Source organism: Oncorhynchus nerka, unplaced genomic scaffold (genome assembly GCF_034236695.1).
Source record: "Oncorhynchus nerka isolate Pitt River unplaced genomic scaffold, Oner_Uvic_2.0 unplaced_scaffold_34___fragment_2___debris, whole genome shotgun sequence".
Classification (NCBI taxonomy): domain Eukaryota; kingdom Metazoa; phylum Chordata; class Actinopteri; order Salmoniformes; family Salmonidae; genus Oncorhynchus; species Oncorhynchus nerka.
In genome coordinates, this window is record NW_027040337.1 from 60,233 (window position 1) to 73,697 (window position 13,465).

Sequence of the window (13,465 nt, forward strand, 5' to 3'; positions counted from 1 at the left end):
CACTTGGTTAACTGCCCTGCACTCTTCCACTTCATCCCTCCACTTTCAGGAACCCCAATACAATACTTGAACTCACAATAAATGGATTAGGCGGTCAGTGTCTTAAGTCACTGTGGAAATGTGTGATCAGCATGACCTATACGAACTGATAGAAGCAGTTGTAAAAAGAAAATGCATTTCGGAGGGCACAGAGACATGCCCATGAAATTCTCCTTTTTTATCCCTGTTAACCTCTTCAGTCGACCCTCTACTTTTTTGAACATTCTGTTAAAAATCGCGCAACATTTCAGCGCCCTGCTACTCATGCCAGGAATATAGTATATGCATTTGCTTAGTCTGTGTGGATAGAAAACACTCAGACGTTTAAAAAACTGGTTAAATCACTGCTGTGGCTTTACCAGAACGGCATTTACATCGAAAAGCACAGGAAAAACTGAAAAAGCAAACTGAATAGCAGAGGATGGTTTCGATCCCTAAATCACTTGGTTAACTGCCCTGCACACTTCCACTTCATCCCTCCACTTTCAGGTAACCCAATACAATACTTGAACTCACAATAAATGGATTAGGCGGTCAGTGTCTTAAGTCACTGTGGAAATGTGTGATCAGCATGACCTATACGAACTGATAGAAGCAGTTGTAAAAAGAAAATGCATTTCGGAGGGCACAGAGACATGCCCATGAAATTCTCCTTTTTTATCCCTGTTAAATCTTCATTTCTAAAGTTTGAATGGCAAAGGTTCAATCCATCAAACTCTGTATTATGTGCAGATCTCTCTTCCTCCATAGGAATTTGCATTCATCCTCCGCAGATGGGACTCAAACCCACAATCCCTGGCTTAGAAGGCCAGTGCTTTATCCATTAGACCACTGGGGAAATTGCTTCTAAATAACTGGATAGCAGAGGATGGTTTCGGTCCCTAAATCACTTGGTTAACTGCCCTGCACACTTCCACTTCACCCTCCACTTTCAGGTACCCCAATACAATACTTGAACTCACAATAAATGGATTAGGTGGTCAGTGTCTTAAGCCACTGTGTCTCTCTGTGATCAGCATGACCTATACGAACTGATAGAAGCAGTAATAAAAACAGAATCACGGAGGGCACAGAGACATGCACATGAAATTCTCCAATTTAAAAAAAAAAACCCTGTTTACACTTCATTTCTAACAGTAGAATTGGATAGCTTCGATCCATCAACCTCTGTGTTATGTGCCCAGCTCTTCTCTTCTGTTTGCACTTCATTGCTAAAAGCAAACTGGATAGCAGAGGATGGTTTCGATCCCTAAATCACTTGGTTAACTGCCCTGCACACTTCCACTTCATCCCTCCACTTTCAGGTACCCCAATACAATACTTGAACTCACAATAAATGGATTAGGCGGTCAATGTCTTAAGTCACTGTGGAAATGTGTGATCAGCAAGACCTATACGAACTGTATAAAAAAAATGCATTTCGGAGGGAACAGAGACATGCCCATGAAATTCTCCTTTTTTATCCCTGTTAAATCTTAATTTCTAAAAATTGAATCGGAAAGCTTCAATCCAACAAACTCTGTGTTATGTGTTGATCTCTCTTCCTCCATAGGAATTTGCATTCATCCACCCCAGATCGGACTCGAACACACAATCCCTGGCTTAGAAGGCCAGTGCCTTATCCATTAGGCCACTGGGGCACTTGCTTTAAAAGAACTGGATAGCAGAGAGTGGTTTCGACCGATCGTACACGTGGTTAAAGTAGACATCACGCTTCCGCTTCGCTTCTGTAATCAGCATGACCTGTACAAACTGACAGAAGCAGTCAAAAAATAATCACGGTGGGCACTGAGACATGCCCATGAAATTATGGTTTAATATTTCTGTTTGCACTTCATTGCTAAAAGCAAACTGGATAGCAGAGGATGGTTTCGATCCCTAAATCACTTGGTTAACTGCCCTGCACTCTTTCACTTCATCCCTCCACTTTCAGGAACCCCAATACAATACTTGAACTCACAATAAATGGATTAGGCGGTCAGTGTCTTAAGTCACTGTGGAAATGTGTGATCAGCATGAGCTATACGAACTGATAGAAGCAGTTGTAAAAAAAATTGCAATTCGGAGGGCACAGAGACATGCCCATGAAATTCTCCTTCTTTATCCCTGTTAAATCTTCATTTCTAAAAATAGAATCGGAAAGCTTCAATCCATCAAACTCTGTGTTATGTGCTGATCTCTCTTCCTCCATAAGAATTTGCATTCATCCACCCCAGATGGGACTCAAACCCACAATCCCTGGCTTAGAAGGCCAGTGCCTTATCCATTAGGCCACTGGGGCACTTGCTTTAAAAGAACTGGATAGCAGAGAGTGGTTTCGACCGATCGTACACGTGGTTAAAGTAGACATCACGCTTCCGCTTCGCTTCTGTAATCAGCATGACCTGTACAAACTGACAGAAGCAGTCAAAAAAAATCACGGAGGGCACTGAGACATGCCCGTGAAATTATGGTTTAATATTTCTGTTTGCACTTCATTGCTAACAGCAAACTGAATAGCAGAGGATGGTTTTGATCCATAAATCACTGGGTTAACTGCCAGGCACACTTCCACTACATCACTCCACTTTCAGGTACCCCAAAACAATACTTGAATTCACAATACATGGAATAGGAGATCAGTGTCTTAAGCCACTGTGGCACTCTGTGATCAGCATGACCTATATGGATTGATAGAAGCAGTAATAAAAAAAGAATCACGGAGGGCACAGAGACATGCACATGAAATTCTCCAATTTAAAAAAAAAATCCCTGTTTACACTTCATTTCTAAAAGTAGAATTGGATAGCTTCGATCCATCAACCTCTGTGTTATGTGCCCAGCTCTTCTCTTCTGTTTGCACTTCATTGCTAAAAGCAAACTGGATAGCAGAGAGGGGTTTTGACCGATCGTACACGTGGTTAAAGTAGACATCACGCTTCCGCTTCGCTTCTGTAATCAGCATGACCTGTACAAACTGACATAAGCAGTCAAAAAATAATCACGGGGGGCACTGAGACATGCCCATGAAATTATGGTTTAATATTTCTGTTTGCACTTCATTGCTAAAAGCAAACTGAATAGCAGAGGATGGTTTCAATCCATAAATCACTGGGTTAACTGCCCTGCACTCTTCCACTACATCCCTCCACTTTCAGGTACCCCAATACAATACTTGAACTCACAATAAATGGATTAGGCGGTCAGTGTCTTAAGTCACTGTGGAAATGTGTGATCAGCATGACCTATACGAACTGATAGAAGCAGTTGTAAAAAAAAATGCATTTCGGAGGGTACAGAGACATGCCCATGAAATTCTCCTTTTTTATCCCTGTTAAATCTTCATTTCTAAAAATAGAATCGGAAAGCTTCAATCCATCAAACTCTGTGTTATGTGCTGATCTCTCTTCCTCCATAGGAATTTGCATTCATCCACCCCAGATGGGACTCGAACCCACAATCCCTGGCTTAGAAGGCCTTATCCATTAGGCCACTGGGGCACTTGCTTTAATAAAAATGGATAGCAGAGAGTGGTTTCGACCGATTGTACAAGTGGTTAAAGTTGACATCAAGCTTCCGCTTCGCTTCTGTAATCAGCATGACCTGTACAAACTGACAGAAGCAGTTAAGAAATAATCACAGAGACATGCCCATGAAATTCTCCTTTTTTATCCCTGTTAAATCTTCATTTCTAATAATTGAATCGGAAAGCTTCAATCCATCAAACTCTGTGTAATGTGCTTATCTCTCTTCCTCCATAGGAATTTGCATTCTTCCACCCCAGATGGGACTCGAACCCACAATCCCTGGCTTAGAAGGCCTTATCCATTAGGCCACTGGGGCACTTGCTTTAAAAGAACTGGATAGCAGAGAGTGGTTTCGACCGATCGTACACGTGGTTAAAGTAGACATCACGCTTCCGCTTCGCTTCTGTAATCAGCATGACCTGTACAAACTGACAGAAGCAGTCAAGAAATAATCACGGAGGGCACAGAGACATGCCCATGAAATTCTCCTTTTTTATCCCTGTTAAATCTTCATTTCTAAAATTTGAATGGGAAAGCTTCAATCCATCAACCTCTGTGTTATGTGCTGATCTCTCTTCCTCCATAGGAATTTGCATTCATCCACCCCAGATGGGACTCGAACCCACAATCCCTGGCTTAGAAGGCCAGTGCCTTATCCATTAGGCCACTGGGGCACTTGCTTTAAAAGTACTGGATAGCAGAGAGTGGTTTCGACCGATCGTACACGTGGTTAAAGTAGACATCACGCTTCCGCTTCGCTTCTGTAATCAGCATGACCTGTACAAACTGACAGAAGCAGTCAAAAAATAATCACGGTGGGCACTGAGACATGCCCATGAAATTATGGTTTAATATTTCTGTTTGCACTTCATTGCTAAAAGCAAACTGGATAGCAGAGGATGGTTTCGATCCCTAAATCACTTGGTTAACTGCCCTGCACTCTTTCACTTCATCCCTCCACTTTCAGGAACCCCAATACAATACTTGAACTCACAATAAATGGATTAGGCGGTCAGTGTCTTAAGTCACTGTGGAAATGTGTGATCAGCATGACCTATACGAACTGATAGAAGCAGTTGTAAAAAGAAAATGCATTTCGGAGGGCACAGAGACATGCCCATGAAATTCTCCTTTTTTATCCCTGTTAAATCTTCATTTCTAAAATTAGAATGGGAAAGCTTCAATCCATCAAACTCTGTGTTATGTGCTGATCTCTCTTCCTCCATAAGACTTTGCATTCATCCACCCCAGATGGGACTCGAACCCACAATCCCTGGCTTAGAAGGACAGTGCCTTATCCATTAGGCCACTGGGGCACTTGCTTTAACCTGTTGCTTCTACTCGGGACACTTGCGTCCCAACTAGAGCTCTGGAAATGCAAATGCGCTACGCTAAATGCTAATAGTATTAGTTAAAACTCAAAAGTTCATTAAAATACACATGCAGGGTATCGAATTAAAGCTACACTCGTTGTGAATCCAGGCAACAAGTCAGATTTTTAAAATGCTTTTCGGCGAAAGCATGAGAAGCTATTATCTGATAGCATGCAACACCCCAAAAGACCCACAGGGGACGTAAACAAAATAATTAGCATTTCGGCGTTACACAAACCGCACAATAAAATAGAAAACATTCATTACCTTTCACCATCTTCTTTGTTGGCACTCCTAGATGTCCCATAAACACTATTTGGGTCTTTATTTCGATTAAATCGGTCCATATAAAGCCTAGATATCGTTATATGTAGACTGTGTGATAAACGAAAAAAACATAGTTTCAAAACGTAACGTCATTTTTTAAAATTCAAAAAGTCGACGATAAACTTTCACAAAACACTTCGAAATACGTTTGTAATGCAACTTTAGGTATTAGTAAACGTTAATAAGCGATAAAATTCATCAGGAGGCGATGTAAAGATCATTAGCTGTCCGTCTGGAAAAATGTCCGGCTAGAAACTCAACGAAAATATCCGGTCCTAGACCGGATTAGATACTGATGTCCTGCATGTGTTTGACCAAGAAAAAACTTGAAGGAAATGACAAGACTCTAGACACCGTGTGGAAGCTGTAGGTACTGCAACCTCAGTCAATTAATTGTGGTTCACGTTTATCAATGGGATCAAGTAGCGCATGGATATATTTTCCCATTTTCAGTGATCAGTTTTTCCTGTGCTTTTCGATGTAAATGCCGTTCTGGTAAAGCCACAGCAGTGATTTAACCAGTTTTTAAACGTCTGAGTGTTTTCTATCCACACAGACTAAGCAAATGCATATACTATATTCCTGGCATGAGTAGCAGGGCGCTGAAATGTTGCGCGATTTTTAACAGAATGTTCAAAAAAGTAGAGGGTCGACTTAAGAGGTTAAAAGAACTGGATAGCAGAGAGTGGTTTCGACCGATCGTACACGTGGTTAAAGTAGACATCACGCTTCCGCTTCGCTTCTGTAATCAGCATGACCTGTACAAACTGACAGAAGCTGTCAACAATAATCACGGAGGGCACTGAGACATGCCCGTGAAATTATGGTTTAATATTTCTGTTTGCACTTCATTGCTAACAGCAAACTGAATAGCAGAGGATGGTTTCGATCCATAAATCACTGAGTTAACTGCCAGGCACACTTCCACTACATCACTCCACTTTCAGGTACCCCAAAACAATACTTGAATTCACAATACATGGAATAGGAGATCAGTGTCTTAAGCCACTGTGGCACTCTGTGATCAGCATGACCTATATGGATTGATAGAAGCAGTAATAAAAAAAAGAATCACGGAGGGCACAGAGACATGCACATGAAATTCTCCAATTTAAAAAAAAATCCCTGTTTACACTTCATTTCTAAAAGTAGAATTGGATAGCTTCGATCCATCAACCTCTGTGTTATGTGCCCAGCTCTTCTCTTCTGTTTGCACTTCATTGCTAAAAGCAAACTGGATAGCAGAGGATGGTTTCGATCCCTAAATCACTTGGTTAACTGCCCTGCACTCTTCCACTTCATCCCTCCACTTTCAGGAACCCCAATACAATACTTGAACTCACAATAAATGGATTAGGCGGTCAGTGTCTTAAGTCACTGTGGAAATGTGTGATCAGCATGACCTATACGAACTGATAGAAGCAGTTGTAAAAAGAAAATGCATTTCGGAGGGCACAGAGACATGCCCATGAAATTCTCCTTTTTTATCCCTGTTAACCTCTTCAGTCGACCCTCTACTTTTTTGAACATTCTGTTAAAAATCGCGCAACATTTCAGCGCCCTGCTACTCATGCCAGGAATATAGTATATGCATTTGCTTAGTCTGTGTGGATAGAAAACACTCAGACGTTTAAAAAACTGGTTAAATCACTGCTGTGGCTTTACCAGAACGGCATTTACATCGAAAAGCACAGGAAAAACTGAAAAAGCAAACTGAATAGCAGAGGATGGTTTCGATCCCTAAATCACTTGGTTAACTGCCCTGCACACTTCCACTTCATCCCTCCACTTTCAGGTAACCCAATACAATACTTGAACTCACAATAAATGGATTAGGCGGTCAGTGTCTTAAGTCACTGTGGAAATGTGTGATCAGCATGACCTATACGAACTGATAGAAGCAGTTGTAAAAAGAAAATGCATTTCGGAGGGCACAGAGACATGCCCATGAAATTCTCCTTTTTTATCCCTGTTAAATCTTCATTTCTAAAGTTTGAATGGCAAAGGTTCAATCCATCAAACTCTGTATTATGTGCAGATCTCTCTTCCTCCATAGGAATTTGCATTCATCCTCCGCAGATGGGACTCAAACCCACAATCCCTGGCTTAGAAGGCCAGTGCTTTATCCATTAGACCACTGGGGCAATTGCTTCTAAATAACTGGATAGCAGAGGATGGTTTCGGTCCCTAAATCACTTGGTTAACTGCCCTGCACACTTCCACTTCACCCCTCCACTTTCAGGTACCCCAATACAATACTTGAACTCACAATAAATGGATTAGGTGGTCAGTGTCTTAAGCCACTGTGTCTCTCTGTGATCAGCATGACCTATACGAACTGATAGAAGCAGTAATAAAAACAGAATCACGGAGGGCACAGAGACATGCACATGAAATTCTCCAATTTAAAAAAAAAAACCCTGTTTACACTTCATTTCTAACAGTAGAATTGGATAGCTTCGATCCATCAACCTCTGTGTTATGTGCCCAGCTCTTCTCTTCTGTTTGCACTTCATTGCTAAAAGCAAACTGGATAGCAGAGGATGGTTTCGATCCCTAAATCACTTGGTTAACTGCCCTGCACACTTCCACTTCATCCCTCCACTTTCAGGTACCCCAATACAATACTTGAACTCACAATAAATGGATTAGGCGGTCAATGTCTTAAGTCACTGTGGAAATGTGTGATCAGCAAGACCTATACGAACTGTATAAAAAAAATGCATTTCGGAGGGAACAGAGACATGCCCATGAAATTCTCCTTTTTTATCCCTGTTAAATCTTAATTTCTAAAAATTGAATCGGAAAGCTTCAATCCAACAAACTCTGTGTTATGTGTTGATCTCTCTTCCTCCATAGGAATTTGCATTCATCCACCCCAGATCGGACTCGAACACACAATCCCTGGCTTAGAAGGCCAGTGCCTTATCCATTAGGCCACTGGGGCACTTGCTTTAAAAGAACTGGATAGCAGAGAGTGGTTTCGACCGATCGTACACGTGGTTAAAGTAGACATCACGCTTCCGCTTCGCTTCTGTAATCAGCATGACCTGTACAAACTGACAGAAGCAGTCAAAAAATAATCACGGTGGGCACTGAGACATGCCCATGAAATTATGGTTTAATATTTCTGTTTGCACTTCATTGCTAAAAGCAAACTGGATAGCAGAGGATGGTTTCGATCCCTAAATCACTTGGTTAACTGCCCTGCACTCTTTCACTTCATCCCTCCACTTTCAGGAACCCCAATACAATACTTGAACTCACAATAAATGGATTAGGCGGTCAGTGTCTTAAGTCACTGTGGAAATGTGTGATCAGCATGACCTATACGAACTGATAGAAGCAGTTGTAAAAAGAAAATGCATTTCGGAGGGTACAGAGACATGCCCATGAAATTCTCCTTTTTTATCCCTGTTAAATCTTCATTTCTAAAAATTTAATACGAAAGCTTCAATCCATCAAACTCTGTGTAATGTGCTTATCTCTCTTCCTCCATAGGAATTTGCATTCTTCCACCCCAGAAGGTACTCGAACCCACAAACCCTGGCTTAGAAGGCCAGTGCCTTATCCATTAGGCCACTGGGGTACTAAATTGATTAGGCAGTCAGTGTCTTAAGTCACTGTGGAAATGTGTGATCAGCATGAGCTATACGAACTGATAGAAGCAGTTGTAAAAAAATTGCAATTCGGAGGGCACAGAGACATGCCCATGAAATTCTCCTTCTTTATCCCTGTTAAATCTTCATTTCTAAAAATAGAATCGGAAAGCTTCAATCCATCAAACTCTGTGTTATGTGCTGATCTCTCTTCCTCCATAAGAATTTGCATTCATCCACCCCAGATGGGACTCAAACCCACAATCCCTGGCTTAGAAGGCCAGTGCCTTATCCATTAGGCCACTGGGGCACTTGCTTTAAAAGAACTGGATAGCAGAGAGTGGTTTCGACCGATCGTACACGTGGTTAAAGTAGACATCACGCTTCCGCTTCGCTTCTGTAATCAGCATGACCTGTACAAACTGACAGAAGCAGTCAAAAAAAATCACGGAGGGCACTGAGACATGCCCGTGAAATTATGGTTTAATATTTCTGTTTGCACTTCATTGCTAACAGCAAACTGAATAGCAGAGGATGGTTTTGATCCATAAATCACTGGGTTAACTGCCAGGCACACTTCCACTACATCACTCCACTTTCAGGTACCCCAAAACAATACTTGAATTCACAATACATGGAATAGGAGATCAGTGTCTTAAGCCACTGTGGCACTCTGTGATCAGCATGACCTATATGGATTGATAGAAGCAGTAATAAAAAAAGAATCACGGAGGGCACAGAGACATGCACATGAAATTCTCCAATTTAAAAAAAAAATCCCTGTTTACACTTCATTTCTAAAAGTAGAATTGGATAGCTTCGATCCATCAACCTCTGTGTTATGTGCCCAGCTCTTCTCTTCTGTTTGCACTTCATTGCTAAAAGCAAACTGGATAGCAGAGAGGGGTTTTGACCGATCGTACACGTGGTTAAAGTAGACATCACGCTTCCGCTTCGCTTCTGTAATCAGCATGACCTGTACAAACTGACATAAGCAGTCAAAAAATAATCACGGGGGGCACTGAGACATGCCCATGAAATTATGGTTTAATATTTCTGTTTGCACTTCATTGCTAAAAGCAAACTGAATAGCAGAGGATGGTTTCAATCCATAAATCACTGGGTTAACTGCCCTGCACTCTTCCACTACATCCCTCCACTTTCAGGTACCCCAATACAATACTTGAACTCACAATAAATGGATTAGGCGGTCAGTGTCTTAAGTCACTGTGGAAATGTGTGATCAGCATGACCTATACGAACTGATAGAAGCAGTTGTAAAAAAAAATGCATTTCGGAGGGTACAGAGACATGCCCATGAAATTCTCCTTTTTTATCCCTGTTAAATCTTCATTTCTAAAAATAGAATCGGAAAGCTTCAATCCATCAAACTCTGTGTTATGTGCTGATCTCTCTTCCTCCATAGGAATTTGCATTCATCCACCCCAGATGGGACTCGAACCCACAATCCCTGGCTTAGAAGGCCTTATCCATTAGGCCACTGGGGCACTTGCTTTAATAAAAATGGATAGCAGAGAGTGGTTTCGACCGATTGTACAAGTGGTTAAAGTTGACATCAAGCTTCCGCTTCGCTTCTGTAATCAGCATGACCTGTACAAACTGACAGAAGCAGTTAAGAAATAATCACAGAGACATGCCCATGAAATTCTCCTTTTTTATCCCTGTTAAATCTTCATTTCTAATAATTGAATCGGAAAGCTTCAATCCATCAAACTCTGTGTAATGTGCTTATCTCTCTTCCTCCATAGGAATTTGCATTCTTCCACCCCAGATGGGACTCGAACCCACAATCCCTGGCTTAGAAGGCCAGTGCCTTATCCATTAGGCCACTGGGGCACTTGCTTTAAAAGAACTGGATAGCAGAGAGTGGTTCCGACCGATCGTACACGTGGTTAAAGTAGACATCACGCTTCCGCTTCGCTTCTGTAATCAGCATGACCTGTACAAACTGACAGAAGCAGTCAAGAAATAATCACGGAGGGCACAGAGACATGCCCATGAAATTCTCCTTTTTTATCCCTGTTAAATCTTCATTTCTAAAATTTGAATGGGAAAGCTTCAATCCATCAACCTCTGTGTTATGTGGTGATCTCTCTTCCTCCATAGGAATTTGCATTCATCCACCCCAGATGGGACTCGAACACACAATCCCTGGCTTAGAAGGCCAGTGCCTTATCCATTAGGCCACTGGGGCACTTGCTTTAAAAGTACTGGATAGCAGAGAGTGGTTTCGACCGATCGTACACGTGGTTAAAGTAGACATCACGCTTCCGCTTCGCTTCTGTAATCAGCATGACCTGTACAAACTGACAGAAGCAGTCAAAAAATAATCACGGTGGGCACTGAGACATGCCCATGAAATTATGGTTTAATATTTCTGTTTGCACTTCATTGCTAAAAGCAAACTGGATAGCAGAGGATGGTTTCGATCCCTAAATCACTTGGTTAACTGCCCTGCACTCTTTCACTTCATCCCTCCACTTTCAGGAACCCCAATACAATACTTGAACTCACAATAAATGGATTAGGCGGTCAGTGTCTTAAGTCACTGTGGAAATGTGTGATCAGCATGACCTATACGAACTGATAGAAGCAGTTGTAAAAAGAAAATGCATTTCGGAGGGTACAGAGACATGCCCATGAAATTCTCCTTTTTTATCCCTGTTAAATCTTCATTTCTAAAAATTTAATACGAAAGCTTCAATCCATCAAACTCTGTGTAATGTGCTTATCTCTCTTCCTCCATAGGAATTTGCATTCTTCCACCCCAGAAGGTACTCGAACCCACAAACCCTGGCTTAGAAGGCCAGTGCCATATCCATTAGGCCACTGGGGTACTAAATTGATTAGGCAGTCAGTGTCTTAAGTCACTGTGGAAATGTGTGATCAGCATGAGCTATACGAACTGATAGAAGCAGTTGTAAAAAAAATTGCAATTCGGAGGGCACAGAGACATGCCCATGAAATTCTCCTTCTTTATCCCTGTTAAATCTTCATTTCTAAAAATAGAATCGGAAAGCTTCAATCCATCAAACTCTGTGTTATGTGCTGATCTCTCTTCCTCCATAAGAATTTGCATTCATCCACCCCAGATGGGACTCAAACCCACAATCCCTGGCTTAGAAGGCCAGTGCCTTATCCATTAGGCCACTGGGGCACTTGCTTTAAAAGAACTGGATAGCAGAGAGTGGTTTCGACCGATCGTACACGTGGTTAAAGTAGACATCACGCTTCCGCTTCGCTTCTGTAATCAGCATGACCTGTACAAACTGACAGAAGCAGTCAAAAAATAATCACGGAGGGCACTGAGACATACCCGTGAAATTATGGTTTAATATTTCTGTTTGCACTTCATTGCTAAAAGCAAACTGAATAGCAGAGGATGGTTTCAATCCATAAATCACTGGGTTAACTGCCAGGCACACTTCCACTACATCACTCCACTTTCAGGTACCCCAAAACAATACTTGAATTCACAATACATGGATTAGGAGATCAGTGTCTCAAGCTACTGTGGCACTCTGTGATCAGCATGACCTATATGGATTGATAGAAGCAGTAATAAAAAAGATTCACGGAGGGCACAGAGACATGCACATGAAATTCTCCAATTTAAAAAAAAATCCCTGTTTACACTTCATTTCTAAAAGTAGAATTGGATAGCTTCGATCCATCAACCTCTGTGTTATGTGCCCAGCTCTTCTCTTCTGTTTGCACTTCATTGCTAAAAGCAAACTGGATAGCAGAGGATGGTTTCGATCCATAAATCACTTGGTTAACTGTCCTGCACTCTTCCACTTCATCCCTCCACTTTCAGGTACCCCAATACAATACTTGAACTCACAATAAATGTATTAGGCGGTCAGTGTCTTAAGTCACTGTGGAAATGTGTGATCAGCATGACCTATACGAACTGATAGAAGCAGTTGTAAAAAGAAAATGCATTTCGGAGGGTACAGAGACATGCCCATGAAATTCTCCTTTTTTATCCCTGTTAAATCTTCATTTCTAAAAATTTAATACGAAAGCTTCAATCCATCAAACTCTGTGTAATGTGCTTATCTCTCTTCCTCCATAGGAATTTGCATTCTTCCACCCCAGATGGGACTCGAACCCACAATCCCTGGCTTAGAAGGCCAGTGCCTTATCCATTAGGCCACTGGAGCACTTGCTGTAAAAGAACTGGATAGCAGAGAGTGGTTTCGACCGATCGTACACGTGGTTAAAGTAGACATCACGCTTCCGCTTCGCTTCTGTAATCAGCATGACCTGTACAAACTGACAGAAGCTGTCAAAAAATAATCACGGAGGGCACTGAGACATGCCCGTGAAATTATGGTTTAATATTTCTGTTTGCACTTCATTGCTAACAGCAAACTGAATAGCAGAGGATGGTTTTGATCCATAAATCACTGGGTTAACTGCCAGGCACACTTCCAATACATCACTCCACTTTCAGGTACCCCAAAACAATACTTGAATTCACAATACATGGATTAGGAGATCAGTGTCTTAAGCCACTGTGGCACTCTGTGATCAGCATGACCTATATGGATTGATAGAAGCAGTAATAAAAAAAGATTCACGGAGGGCACAGAGA

General features: G+C 41.7%; 6 non-coding genes across 6 annotated transcripts; all 6 read right to left on the reverse strand.

The window, feature by feature from the left end:
* Positions 1–2,247: 2,247 nt before the first annotated feature.
* Positions 2,248–2,320, reverse strand: trnar-ucu (transfer RNA arginine (anticodon UCU)). Its single transcript has one exon. It is a non-coding gene; the product is annotated as a tRNA-Arg (tRNA).
* A 1,826-nt stretch (positions 2,321–4,146) lies between these two features.
* On the reverse strand, positions 4,147–4,219 carry trnar-ucu (transfer RNA arginine (anticodon UCU)). The gene has a single exon. It is a non-coding gene; the product is annotated as a tRNA-Arg (tRNA).
* Positions 4,220–9,081: 4,862 nt separating this feature from the next.
* On the reverse strand, positions 9,082–9,154 carry trnar-ucu (transfer RNA arginine (anticodon UCU)). Its single transcript has one exon. It is a non-coding gene; the product is annotated as a tRNA-Arg (tRNA).
* Positions 9,155–10,628: 1,474 nt separating this feature from the next.
* trnar-ucu (transfer RNA arginine (anticodon UCU)) lies at positions 10,629–10,701 on the reverse strand. Its single transcript has one exon. It is a non-coding gene; the product is annotated as a tRNA-Arg (tRNA).
* A 1,248-nt stretch (positions 10,702–11,949) lies between these two features.
* Positions 11,950–12,022, reverse strand: trnar-ucu (transfer RNA arginine (anticodon UCU)). Its single transcript has one exon. It is a non-coding gene; the product is annotated as a tRNA-Arg (tRNA).
* Positions 12,023–12,958: 936 nt separating this feature from the next.
* trnar-ucu (transfer RNA arginine (anticodon UCU)) lies at positions 12,959–13,031 on the reverse strand. The gene has a single exon. It is a non-coding gene; the product is annotated as a tRNA-Arg (tRNA).
* Between the last annotated feature and the right edge of the window lie 434 nt (positions 13,032–13,465).